Genomic DNA, 13946 nt, shown 5'->3' on the forward strand with positions numbered 1-13946 from the left:
AATTTTCGCCATTTGGAGCGCCTATTTATACATCCAAGATTGCGAACTTGCATTTGTGAATTTCAAATTGAGGCTTTTTATTTCCAAAGACGACTGTCCCTCTTCTATTCCAGAAATCAATTTTTCAATATTACAGCCAATGGCTTTTTTCCATCGTAGACTGTATATTAGGCCGGGGCAATTTGTGTGGAAGGAACAAAACCTTAATGGGCCCTTCACGTTTCTGATTCCTGGGAATGAACTGAGCAAAAAAGTCCACTAGACCGTAGGTCTACTGTGAAAATCGAGCCTCCCGATTTTGACTTTAATTTTTTTTATCCACGTTTTTTTGACATTTTGGCATATAACGGCCAACCCATTGAGATCTTCGATCCAACACAAAAACGAAAATTGTAGCCAAGACAGTAATTAAGAACTCTCTAATACTCGCAAAAGCATAGGAATGCTTCTTCAGGCGGTTTTGGCCTTGAGAAGGTGCAAACTTTTCTGAAAATGTCGATAAATGGCACAGTGCTACAAAAGTTGACCAGAAAAAAAATCAAGCGTTCTGATGCAAAATTCTATCGTGTTGGGATCCATGGAGAACGAAAATGCCTTTAGTTCGTTTGGGTCACTTCGTTTTATTTTTTTATAACGGTAAAAATAGTGAAAATCTGGGTTTCTTACATTTTCAAATTTAAACGGCCATATCTTCTTTATTTCACAACGGATTTCTATTGATCCTTCTGCCTTTTAAAGGGGTGAATTATATCTTTCGAACAAGTTATTATTTTTTTAAATTGGTTAACAAATGGCTAAATTATAGTGGTTTAAAAATTTTAAATAACAATTTTAAGATTATAAATAGTCATGGCGTTTGAAATAAAAATCGCCAACACTGCAATAAATGAAAAAAAAAACTATTTCCCACCTGTAATGTGATGTGTGGCTTACTGTATGTATCTCAACTTTTTAAGTAATTTTCAGTGTTCTTAGTTGAAAGTTCATACATCTAATTGGCATACAAAAATTTCTGCAATTTGTTAATACAAATTACCGGCAGATTTAAGTGGCAACCCTGTTGTGATAGTCGACTTAATTTGTAGTGCTCCGTGTTTTTATTTAAAAAATAATAATTTTAATATTAAAATTGTGTTTTGTGTAATAAAATAGTTTCAAAACTATTTTAAATTGATTTATTCTAACTTGTGAAGTGAATTCAAGTGTGTTTTTACACAATAACATTTATATTTCGTTACATTACATTAATCTAATTGCTCGATCCCTTTTGTGTTATCATTCTTCTTCTAAATTTATTGGTTTGATTTGTTATTGTAACATTTCATTGTGTGTTTTGTTTGTCATCTCAAAATAGAGTTGCCAACGTTCATTTTTTTCTAATCTGAAGGAATTCGAATCCCAGAAATCATTTTTAATTATAATCTATAAATTGAAATTTTAACATATAAAATTAAAATATACAATGGCTTGAATTGTGTAATATCGTTGCTGATGATGCATTATGTGTTACGTGTTGGCTTTGCCTTCATCAATGGCATGTTAAATGTGCTCGCATTAATGCAAAAGTAGTTGACACTATTCGAGAAAATGTTGGTGTTCGTTGGTGCTGCCCTCAATGCAGGAAACTCTCTGCAGAGTTTTATAATTTTGTCAAAGATCTCCGGTCGGAGTTAAATTCAATTAAAAATGACTTCTCATCTTTGTCGTCTCGTTTTAAGAGTTGTTTGAATTTATTTGAAAAATATCAAGAATTGGACGAATTTGTATCATCACCTGCTAGTGCTGGCCAGAAACGAAAAAGGACTGCGAAAAAGGTACCAACTAAAGTAGTGCCTAGTCGTAAGGCAAGTGTTTCTGAGGGGAGTGTTGCGGAAGACACGTCCTCGGTCAAAGCCTCAGGTAAGACCGAGACTGTTAATGTGCACTTTTATGCTGGTGTTGCGTCACGGGTGGCCCCGGGGGTTAAAACGGGTTCAGAGAAGTTGACAACTAATAATGAACTGATGAGTATTGAAGGTATTGGTCTCCAGAAGAATACACAATCTACTCAACAGAATCAGGAGATATCACTTCCTGGACCAGTTGTTCCTTCCGAGGTTGCTTCTGCCAAAACTGAGCAATCCCTACAAGCTGTCCAGGGACCGTTATCAAATGCTTGAAAGCGGTCTTTGTAGCTAGTTTTTCCTCAAATACTACAGCTGATGATACAAATTATTTTATTAAATCTAAAATTGAGGGAAATTATTTTTTAAAGTGCTATAAGCTTAGATCAGCATTTTCAGGAAATAAATCCTCTTTTAAAGTTGTAGTGAATGAAAATATTTTTATGCAACTGATATCGAAGGAATTTTGGCCTGTTAAAGCATTTGTGAAAGAATTTGTGGAAAGAACAGATAATGTAGCTTATTTGCCTCAAAGACAGTCTACATTATCAAAAAACTAATTAGTTCATTCTCTATTTGCTATCAGAATGTAAGAGGGTTAAATACAAAATTAACTCGCTTATTTACTGATAGTTTCGGATTCGATTATAATGTTATTGTATTTTCGGAAACGTGGTTAAAACCATCCGTGTTAAATAGTGAGATTTTATGTTCTAACTATCAAGTGTTTAGAAAGGATCGTATTAATAAAAAAGGCGAAGGAGTCCTTATTGCAGTTGATTCTAAATATTCCGCTAACTTAATTGAACCTAACTTTTCTGATATTGAATTTATTGCCACATCTATTGAATTAGGTAATTATAAGTTATTTGTCACTTGTTCTTATATACCTTCGTCATCACAACTTGATATTTATTAGAAGCATATATTAGCAATAAACTCTGTAATTAAAAACATGAATGATTCTGATAGAATTTTGGTTCTTGGCGATTTTAATATGCTGTCTGTTATGTGGCTTAAATTGCCTGATTCTGAAGCATTAACTCCCTTAACATCCGACGCAAATACAAATCAAGATACATTTGAGATTGTTAATCGTTTTTGTGACCTCAATATTCATCAAGTAAACAATATAATTAATAGCTACGATAGAATTCTTGATAAACAAAACATTGTTCCACAACATCCCATACGGGACAAGGGAGACTTCTTTCATATCAATGAGTGCACCCCGATTCATATTTAGCTCAATGATATGGGACCTACTATTTATCGCCGAGTCCGAACGGCGTGTCCTAAGACACCACTTGTAGAGAAGTTTTTTTCAAGGCTGAAATACACAGGAAATGTCGCCAATATTACTGAGGGGTATTTTGCCACCGTTGAAAAATGTTTGGTGTTGCCTGGTCGGGGAATCGAACCACCGACCTTCTGCCTGCAAGGCGGGCGTGCATACCATTGCACCACGGTGGTACCCAATTCTTGATTTAGCTTTTGTAAATGTTACACAATATTTCGAAATAACCCGAATTTTTCCAATTTCTTCACCTGAAGACAATCATCACCCTACATTATGTATATACATGATAAATAATAACATAGTAGAAACTCATTCTAAATTAATGAAATCCGTTCCTGATTTAAAAAAAAACCGATTTTAGAAAGCTCAACTCCCTTATTTCTTCTGTAGACTGGACATCAGTATGTCTATGTAAGAGTCACGAAGACCTTGAATTGGTAATAATTAAATTTTATGATATCCTTAATAAATTTGTCTCAGAGTGTGTCCGTAATGTCAGAATGAAAAACTCCGGTAAATATCCATGGATAACATCCGGACTTTCGTCTATAAAAAATTCCAAGAATAAGCTTTTTCGGAAATATAAAAAAACTCGCTGTTCTACAGACTATGCCAATTATTCCCTTGCTCGATCCAAGTATATTTTAGAGTCCAGTAGGTTGTATAATCTTAACCTCAACAAGATTAAGGATAATTTTAAATCAAATCCAAAATCCTTTTATGAATTTGTTAACTTGAAAAGAAAAGTTTCCTCTCAACCAACTATTCTGAAATTCAATGACCAAGAATTTGTAAATAACTCTGATATAGCTGAAGGTTTTAAAAATTCTTTACTACAACCTATTCAAGTGCAGTTTGTCAAATTAGAGACCCTTATCCTTATAAGTTAACCAAGATAGACCAAATAAGTATGCCTTATTTAAAAACTCAAGACGTTTCCAGAAGTTTACGAACTTTAAAGTCAATAAAAAGTCCAGGCCCTGACGGGATTCCCAGTATAATTCTCAAGTTTTGTTCCGCTACATTATCAACTCCTTTAACACAACTGTTTAATTGTTCCCTTAAATTTGGTCATTTCCCAACTTTATGGAAAAAATCTTACATTATTCCTCTACACAAATCTGGCAGTCTATCAAATGTTTCGAATTATAGAGGAATTGCAAAATTAAGTGCAATTCCTAAACTATTTGAAAAACTAATCACGGATGAAATTTTCATCAAAATTCAACCCATGTTAAGTCCATATCAGCATGGTTTCCGCAGTGGTCTCTCAACAATAACAAATCTGATTGAATTTACATCGATTGTAATAAAAGGATTTGTTCAGCGTTATCAGACTGATACAATCTATACAGATTTTAGCAAAGCTTTTGACAGAGTCAATCATAAGCTTCTGCTACATAAATTAGATTATATAGGCTTCAATACAAATTTACTCAAGTGGATAGAATCCTATTTGCAAAATAGATCTCAAATTGTTCTGTTTGAGGGATGTTTATCAAAGTCGATTTTTGTTCCGTCGGGTGTTCCACAGGGAAGTCACCTTGGACCGGTTCATTTTCTTTTGTTTATAAACGATTTGCCAAGTTCAATAATGTACTCCAAATTGCTAATGTACGCTGATGATGTTAAGTTATTCATTTCTCATAATTCTCTGATGCAAGCTGATTTACTTCAAACTGATTTAAATAACCTTTTTCAATGGTGCAAAATAAATTGTATGGATTTAAATTTGAATAAATGTAAAAATATGTGTTTTTCCAGATCATCTTCTTTGACAAGGCAATTCAATATTAATAATTTTGTTTTATCATCTGTAGAATCATTTGTTGATCTTGGTCTTTTGATGGATCCAAAATTAAATCTTAACAATCATGTAATTTCTATGTTAAATAAAGCCTATGGAGTCTTAGGATTTATAAAAAGATGGGCCAAAGAGTTTTCTGATCCATATATATCTAAGCAATTATTCACTTCCCTTGTAAGACCTATATTAGAATATGGATCTGTCGTATGGGATCCGCAATATGGAATCTATTCCGATAAAATCGAATCAGTGCAAAAGCAATTTTTACTTTTTGCATTGAGAGGTTTACATTGGAGTAGTAATTTTGAATTGCCTTCATACCATGACAGAACTACCAGGTAGTGGTATCACACCTGCTGATCGAATATGAAAAGTCAAATCCCTTTATAAAAAATTATGTTTGTTGTAATTCCACCAACAACATAAAGAAAGTTTTAACATAACAAATAACAATAACAAATTCAAAATTTTACTATGCCACTACCTGGTTAATTGTGCCATGCTTCATACTCTAGCAGGCTAAAGTTAATTCGATTGCCTACATTAAAAAGTAGACGTATTATGTTGAATACTATGTTTGTTTTGAAAGTATTGAATGGTAGTGTGTAGAGTTGTGCCAAAGGAACTATATGGAACTATATAGTTCACTTCGCAGTTCCAATGGCCCACATTTTTTCTTTGAACAAACTGCGTATACTTACTATCACACGTTATATTTCATGATGTTACTCATACGTTTTGGAACTAGTACAAGGAACTAGGAACTAGATTACCCAACTCTACTAGTGTGCCGTCTGATTTCTTAATATCGTCTATTATTTATTCTAATCCTTTTAGACCTAGTAGATATATATATAGATTTTCACCGAACCAATTATTCGATGGGTGAACCACTTAGCAAAATGTGTACTGATTTTAATTCCATGTACTACAATGTGGACTTTTGCATGAGTTTGGAAGTCATAAAATCTAATATAATTTTATCTTTAAATAACAAGTAGTTTGTATGGTTTAATATTCATATAACTGGCTGATGAAGTAAATTCTGTAGCTGGTTTTCGAATTTCCTTCGTATACGCCACCATGATGCGGATCATGGTGTGTACGCGATCCCCACGAAAGGGGAGGACGCCCCTCGGTCGGCACGGGTGGGAAAGTGAGGCGTGGGAACGTTCGATAAAAAAAAATATTCCCCATATCCTCCTCTGTAAAGTTACTAAAGACGCTATATACCTAAAATGTAAGGATTCCAAGATATCTTAACTCGAATATTTCGAAAAAAACTAGAAATGTGCGGAGCTTGCCCAGCCTACTTCGGTTACTTTCCGATGTATACATTAAAAGCGCCGATACACGGGTCTCATATTTTTAGCTCTACTTTCATAATCTACTCAGTTTTCCTTGTCATTTATTTTTTGTTGTTTGTTGTTGTCGTACAGGGTTATTTTTATTTTTTTATATTTCCAAAATTGTTCATATTTCACTACTGAAACACAACTTTTCTTTTGTAGAACACATACAATTGATCACAACATACGCACAATATACCGCACAAGCCTGGAGATGGCACGTTGCCACTTACTGCCAATCAAGCTTGAGATCGATGTGGTCAAGCCTATACAAGCCATCACACAATGTCTTACATGAGCGAGTTCACAACTGTGACTTGAATGGTTCGGCTTAGTTTGTAGAATGGCTTGAATCAATAATATGTATCTTAGTCTTGAAAAATGCCAGTTCATGTATGCCATGCTTTAGCCTCTATATCCATGGTGCCACCGTGCTCCAATTGTGAAGCCTTGTACACAAAAGCTCAGCCGTGTAAAAAATTCGTTATAAACAGCTTTGTTCTATGATCGACACACCCTTTGAACCATAAGAAGAACGTCCCATATCGTTGACTTTAAAAGTATAATCGGACAGCACTCTTTGATATGAATGGTCGTGGAAAACAGATATTTTATATAACCTCCACAAATTAGTCAGGAAGAATTGGATTTTGACCACATACTATATGTAGATATTCTACATCTATATGTAGATATACAGCTGCCACATATAATTTACTTTCAAGATTTTGGCGCAACGTCGTTTAAGATGTTTGTCAATGCCATTTTATGCTACTGCTATTTTACCCTTAATATTATTCCAAAGGGATAACTTATGACACAACTATACATAAACTAAGTAGGTATTTCATTTTTATTTGCTCTATGTCACGTCTATTATATTCGATTTCCCATAGGCCCGGGAATGAGAAATTGTCATTCCCGATTTTCTAGAAATTAACAAAGTCGGGAATTCCTAAATTTTACGTGTGGCAATCTTACAGCCTGTTTCTCTATGACGAAAGAAGAATGTGTGCGAAAGAAACACGTCCAAACTCTTGTGTGTTTTTCAAATTTGTTTTTTGTTTTGAAGCAAAAGCAAAGGTAAAATTATTTCGAAAACTAAAGTTCGGGCGTGTTCATTCCCACATTTTTCTTTCGACATACAGAAACTGGCTGTTAAAAACGTACATTAAGGCTCGCGTCGTACTTTTTCAAAATTTCTTTACACTAACACTGTGCAATATTTTTAAGGTAATGTTGTGCAAACAATTCGAACTGAGGATTTTTTGAAAGTGCAGACCCAAACGACAAGAAGCCCTAGTTGGATTTTGTTGTGCCAGATCCAGCTCGGATTTTATGGCCCCATCTAAACATGGTTAACAAGTGAGCAAAGGCTATAGTCCGGACGGGGCCGACCATGTGATACCCTACACCACTACCCCTGTGCATAAGCTTTTCACTGTTAAACATTTCTTTTAGGGAATATAATCCGACTACCACCAAAAATAATATGCCTCTTTCTCTCTGGGACCCCCCTAAGCAACCAAAATTTCGTGACCATCCGATCAAAATTAGCTTGATTGCAACAAATGGAAGAATTGGATGCATTACCGACTATTGTAGTATCTCTCTTGTTTGACCACCTTCGCCAACCTGCTTTACGCCAATGTAAAGGTAATATTTTCTTCTTCCATTGACAGTCTTTACTGTTGGAATACCCCTACTAGAAGCCGATATATTCACAAAGAATAAAACTTTGAATTTGTGTCCAAATGAGTTTTTCCCCATTCCGACCCCTAAATATTTTCCGACTATTACCAAAATCAATAGGCTTCTTCCCCTGTGGGGCCCCATCTACCCAAGGTCATAGGCAGGATCAAATCTGGGGGGGGGGGGGGTCAAGCTATTATTTTTTTTTGTTGACGTGTATAGTTTTTGCATACAAAATTTTAAACCCCTTATTTAGGTACATACCTAATGAAAAACAAGTAATAAGCTTCCACCATAAAATATTCTGAATTTATGTGGAATATTTAGTTTTCTTTCCGTTATGAAAGTTCTGTTGGCCACGATTTTAGGTGAATTGCGTAAACCAATTACTTGAAAATTGGCGTTATCGTTGTTTAGGGGTATACCAAAACGTGGATCTATGTCCGCAACTTTTGGCGGAGAAGTGTTTTGATCACTACGAACACTTAATGCTAAATTGCACCCAATTTAGAGAGAAAATGTTAATAAAAATATAAGTTTTGAATGGGAGGTACCGGAAGGACTGGATTTATATGGACTATATGCGACTTGATGAAATATTGTAATACGATTTGCAAATTTTGGACCAAATCGATTGCTCCCTTCGAGAGTTTTCGTTCACATGGCATTGGATGCACATCCTCTCGTGGTTCGAGCATAGTAATTTCTTAACAGATACATATAGCATGCCAAGAATATGTAATTTAACGTACACACGAAATCGCTTAAAACGACATTGTTTATAACGTAATGTCGTTATCCAAAAGACGATTTTAATCGAAACACCCTAAGAATGCGTGATGTCTCTGTTTATCTGTTTAACCCATTTCGTCGTAATTGGTGTTCGATTTTTCGAACAGTAAAAAAATTTTATGGATAAAAAAGGTAAAATTTTAAACAACTTTAAGTTTGTATATTAAGTCTTCTCTGTCAGCAAATAAAATAATTCTTCCCTTGAAAACCTCTCCTCCTCCTCGATGGTAGGGGTGCATTTTCGAAGCCTATATTTTTGGATACTTTTTTAAATTAATTTTAAAAAATTAAACAAAAAACATTTTATTTAAAAAGTAATCATGGTGAATTATTGCCAATACATAAAACCGTTTCACAAAACATAAAGAAGATGATTTAGATGCACAAGCAGGACTTTACATACATATGTGCAAAGTTGACTGTTCGAAATTGTCATAAATATCAGTGGCTATATAAAAACGTGAAAATGTATGGACAAATTAGCGGGAAGAGTTATTATAGCCTCATAGAAGACTAAATATTAAATTTCAGTCATTTCTGTAGGATAGCCGTACTATCCTACAATATCCTGAAATCCCCTAAAATCCGGAGGTACCGTTCTAGTTTGCCTACATAAAACATGAACCAGTAGATAGGTTAGTAGGTACCAAGAAGACTAAATATGTATTAAATTACTACCGTTTCTATATGATAATGTACACGCAGAAAAAATTATGTTAGAAATATGTTTGGATCCAAACAAATATATGTTTGGGACCGGTTGCAAACAAATATATGTTTGGATCCAAACAAATATATGTTTGCAACATTTTGTAACATATCTCAATTTGATATGTTTGGGTAAACATATTTTTTTATGTTAGAACATATTTTTCATGGGTGGAGAGAGGATGTTTGTCAACGAGAGTAATAACAGCGCTCTCGCGGCTGTGGAATGCTGTTTTATAATGAAGAGTTGTGTGTATTGTATAATAGAATACGTAGAAGCGAAGGGGGTTTGGTGGCGTGTACGCGTCAAACTCGTGTGTTTCTTGTTTTGTTGTTGTTAACCAACGTGTTGTTAACCAACGCAGGCGAAGAAGAAAAGAAGAAACGATATGAATTATATTTTTTTCTTTCTTCAGTGTTTTATTTGCCTTTGTGGAGTCAAGACGGTAAAGTGAGTGAATAAATCTGTGTTTTGTGTTTTCTTAAAGAAATTGTGCTTTTTAGTAAATTAAATGCCCAATACATTTTATAATTGAATCGGAAAGTTGAATGCAATTATTTTATTTGACAAGGAAGAAATCGCATTTAATATTGGTAATTACATACATACTTATGTATATTTGAAATATGGCATATCCATATTTATTTATTACATTACATAATCATTTGATTCTAGATGCCGATTCCCCGCTGATGACTTCAACTATGAGGACAATTTGTTTTATTTCATAACTAAGGATAAGCGTTCAACTACGTTTCTATATCTTTTTCCTTTTTAAGAGTGTGACTACAAATTATTTCAATCAGTTTTTCTTTTATTAAAGTGTGTTATGTATTTCTTTGGAATTTTGTATGTACCTATGTGTTTGTTGTTCTTTTGCCTTTTAATAAAAAAAACCACAACATTTGTGTGTATACTATAGAGATAGCCAGTGAGTTCTTACTGAGAGCAAGTGAGCACACATTTCAAAGTGTTTTACATTGAATTTTACGCTCCCTTGCTCTCAGTAAGCACCCACTGGTGCATTTGTTTGTTTTTTTTTGTGCCTTTTGGATTTGTATTTTTTTGCACCCAAACATATAAAATGTTTGCACCCAAACATATAAAATGTTTGCACCCAAACATATAAAATGTTTGCACCCAAACATAAAATTGTTTGCACCCAAACATATCTTTGTTTGCACCCAAACATATATATCTTTGCACCCAAACATATATATCATTGCATCCAAACATAAATATCTTTGCACCCAAACATATATATGTTTGCACCCAAACATATATTTGTTTCCACCCAAACATATATTTGTTTACAGACCCAAACATATATTATGTTTGGGACTGTTGCAAACATATATATGTTTGCTGCAAAATATGTTTGGGACATATGTTAGAGAGGCCGTTTTTTTTGCGTATAGGTAAACTCCTGAAAAATCGGGCGGTACCATTCTATGAGGGGTAATCCAAATCGTGAACCAGCACTGACACATTTCCGGGGGAAAGTTTTGTAGGCCCAAAGAAGACTCTATACTACTCTTTAATCATTTTATCGTTCTCTCTGGACCATACTTTGCACATCGTAATATTTCTACGCGACATAGATCGTCCAAACATACTTTACATTTTGACATCACAATCAATTAAGAGGCGGTCTCACTTGTATTGAAAGGAGTGCCAAAAATAGTTCTAACATAGTTCTATAACGAGGCAAGATGATAGAAAAAATTGAGTGGATGTAGGTCCACATTTAGGTATAGCCCCCATATAAAGGTATACTCCCAACATTAGTAAAACTCAATATAAATTTATAGTACTGATTTTAAAAGTACCAGAAAATTTATTTACAAAGAATTTATTTTTAAGGATGTTAGAAAACTATGTGTGAATATATTTCTTCGTAAAAACATTGTCAATGCTATTACCCCTTGATTTTTTTTATAATTTCACTCATAAGCTGCGAATACTTTTCAAATTTTTAGACACATTACCGCTGTAAATTGGCAAAAACTGTACTGGATATTAACAATTTGATGTGTTTATGTAATATTAATTTCAATCGGAACCAAATTTGTTGCCATAAATTTTCGATTGTTGTCCACGGGCCGAACCACAGTGCGATATGGCTCCCTTCGAACATAAACTAATTTTGGACCGATATAATAAAAACTTCTTTAACAAATTTTTAATTTTGATAGACTATATCAGTCAATCCATACTATATCGACTCCGAATTTTATCCTGATAACAAATATGTATACTTTATAGGGTTGCAAATAAGTATTTTAATGCGTTACGAACGGAAAAATATACCCTCCATTCTTTGGTGGAGGGTATAAAAATTGCATAATAATAATTATTATTATTAATTTTCTCGTTTAGAGTTAAGCTTGATGATCGGAAATTATTTGCAAGTGAAAAAGGAAAGCCAAGGACTCGAACCCACATAGTCACCAAATTACGTTACCTGGTTTCATTGGTGGTAAAGCAAATCTTCGGACGTATCGATTATGTAATGGCTTCTCTGTCCTAGAACTTATCGTTTTTCAAATGCAAATGTGTTTTATACATTTGAAGATTTGTAAACCAGGTAACGTAATTTGGTGACTATGTGGGTTCGAGTCCTTGGCATTCCTTTTCACTTGCAAATAATTTCCGATCACCAAGCTTAACTCTAAACGAGAAAATTAATAAAAAATTATTAAAAATGATCTTCGCCCTAACAGGCAAAATTTAAAAAAATAATAATTGTCCCACAAACATCCCAGAAGGGACAAGGGAGACTTCTCTCATATCAATGAGTGCACCCCGATTCATATTAGCTCAATGATATGGGACCTACTGTTTATCGCCGAGTCCCAACGGCGTGTCTAAGACTCCACTTGTAGAGAAGTTTTAAATTAAAAATTGCATATCACATGTATTTTTCAACAGAATTCAAAGTTTACTTACAAATAATAAATTATGTTTGGTATCTTCTAAGAAGCCTAGAGCAGGAGAAAAAGCATTTTCCTATTTTTAATGCGTTTTTACACTTCTATGACTATAACCCAAACATTTGATAACCGCTTTTAACAAAATATAGCTTTTTCGACAGATATTAGTCGTTCATTTGCCATTATTAAATTTAAACAAGTGGGAAAAGCGTTAAGTTCGGTCGGGCCGAACTTTTTATACCCTCCACCACAAATTTCAGCCATTTCGGTGGATTAATGTGGCCACAACCTTCAAAATACCGAAAATCGGAAGTTACCGTTCTATGGCGGCTATATGATGGCGCGGACCTATACCTACAAATTTCTGGGGGGGAAAGTTTTATACCCCCAAACGAAGACTAAATACCAAATTTCAGCCATCTCGGTGTGATTATGAGGCCAAAATCTTCAAAATACCGAAAATCGGGAGATATCGTCCTATGGGGGCTATATCAAAACGTGGACCTATATAAATATTTTATGGTCGAAATGTTTCTTAGCCTCTGGAAACACAAAATACAAAGTTGCAACCGATTCTGTTGTCAAATGGGACTAATACATTCAAAATATATTAAAATGACACGTACTTTATATGGGACGATATATAGGGGCTATCCCAAAACGTGGACCTATATAAACCAACGTTGGTAGGAGTGTTTTTTGGCCACTGGAGACACAAAATACCAAATTACAACCAATTCGGTGGTAAAATGGGAAAAATATCTTAAAAATTCCTTAAAACGACGACGCGTCACGCGTCATTTTGTATGGGGGCTATACGAAAGCGTGGACCTACATAGCCCACTTTCAATACCAAAAGTCCTACGTACAAATAATAGATTTTCCCAAAATTTCATCCACCTACGTCAATCCGTTCGGACGCTAGAGTGATTTCCACAGACGGACAGACAGACAGACGGACGGACATGGCTATATCGATGTAGAATTGCACGCTGATCAAGAATATATATAGTTTGTGGGGTCTACAATTATTATTTCGAGTAGTTACAAACGTAGTGACAAACTTAATATAAAAATAGTATATCAGAACAACTGCAGTTTTTTTTATAATTTTTCAAACTTTTTTGAAGGCTCTAGCTGGCTACGCCCATGCATCTACCCCCAAAATTTCGTCACTATCCGGTCAAAATTGCAACTTGTAGCGTGATTACATAAATGGAAAAATTGGGTATATTACTGAATTTTGCAATATCTCGGTTTGCTCACTTACGCCAGCATACTTTGCATCAATATAAACGAGATCTTTTCTTCTTCCATTGACGGGTATTCCTTTTGGAATACTCCAACCAGAAGCGGAGATATTCGCATAAAAAAAAAACGTTGACTTTTCTCCACATAAATTTTCGCTTATTCCGACTTCTGAATATTATCCGACCATCACCAAACTAAATAGGCTTCTTCCTCTGTGGGACCCGCATCAA

General features: G+C 34.5%; 1 protein-coding gene across 1 annotated transcript in view; it reads right to left on the minus strand.

Moving 5' to 3' along the window:
- Positions 1 to 13946, minus strand: part of LOC141394375 (uncharacterized) — a 360060-nt gene that overhangs the window by 25792 nt on the left and 320322 nt on the right. The window lies entirely within an intron of this gene.

The sequence above is a fragment of the Musca autumnalis genome, unplaced genomic scaffold, assembly GCF_047663935.1.
Source record: "Musca autumnalis isolate F117 unplaced genomic scaffold, ASM4766393v1 scaffold_2, whole genome shotgun sequence".
NCBI classification, from domain to species: domain Eukaryota; kingdom Metazoa; phylum Arthropoda; class Insecta; order Diptera; family Muscidae; genus Musca; species Musca autumnalis.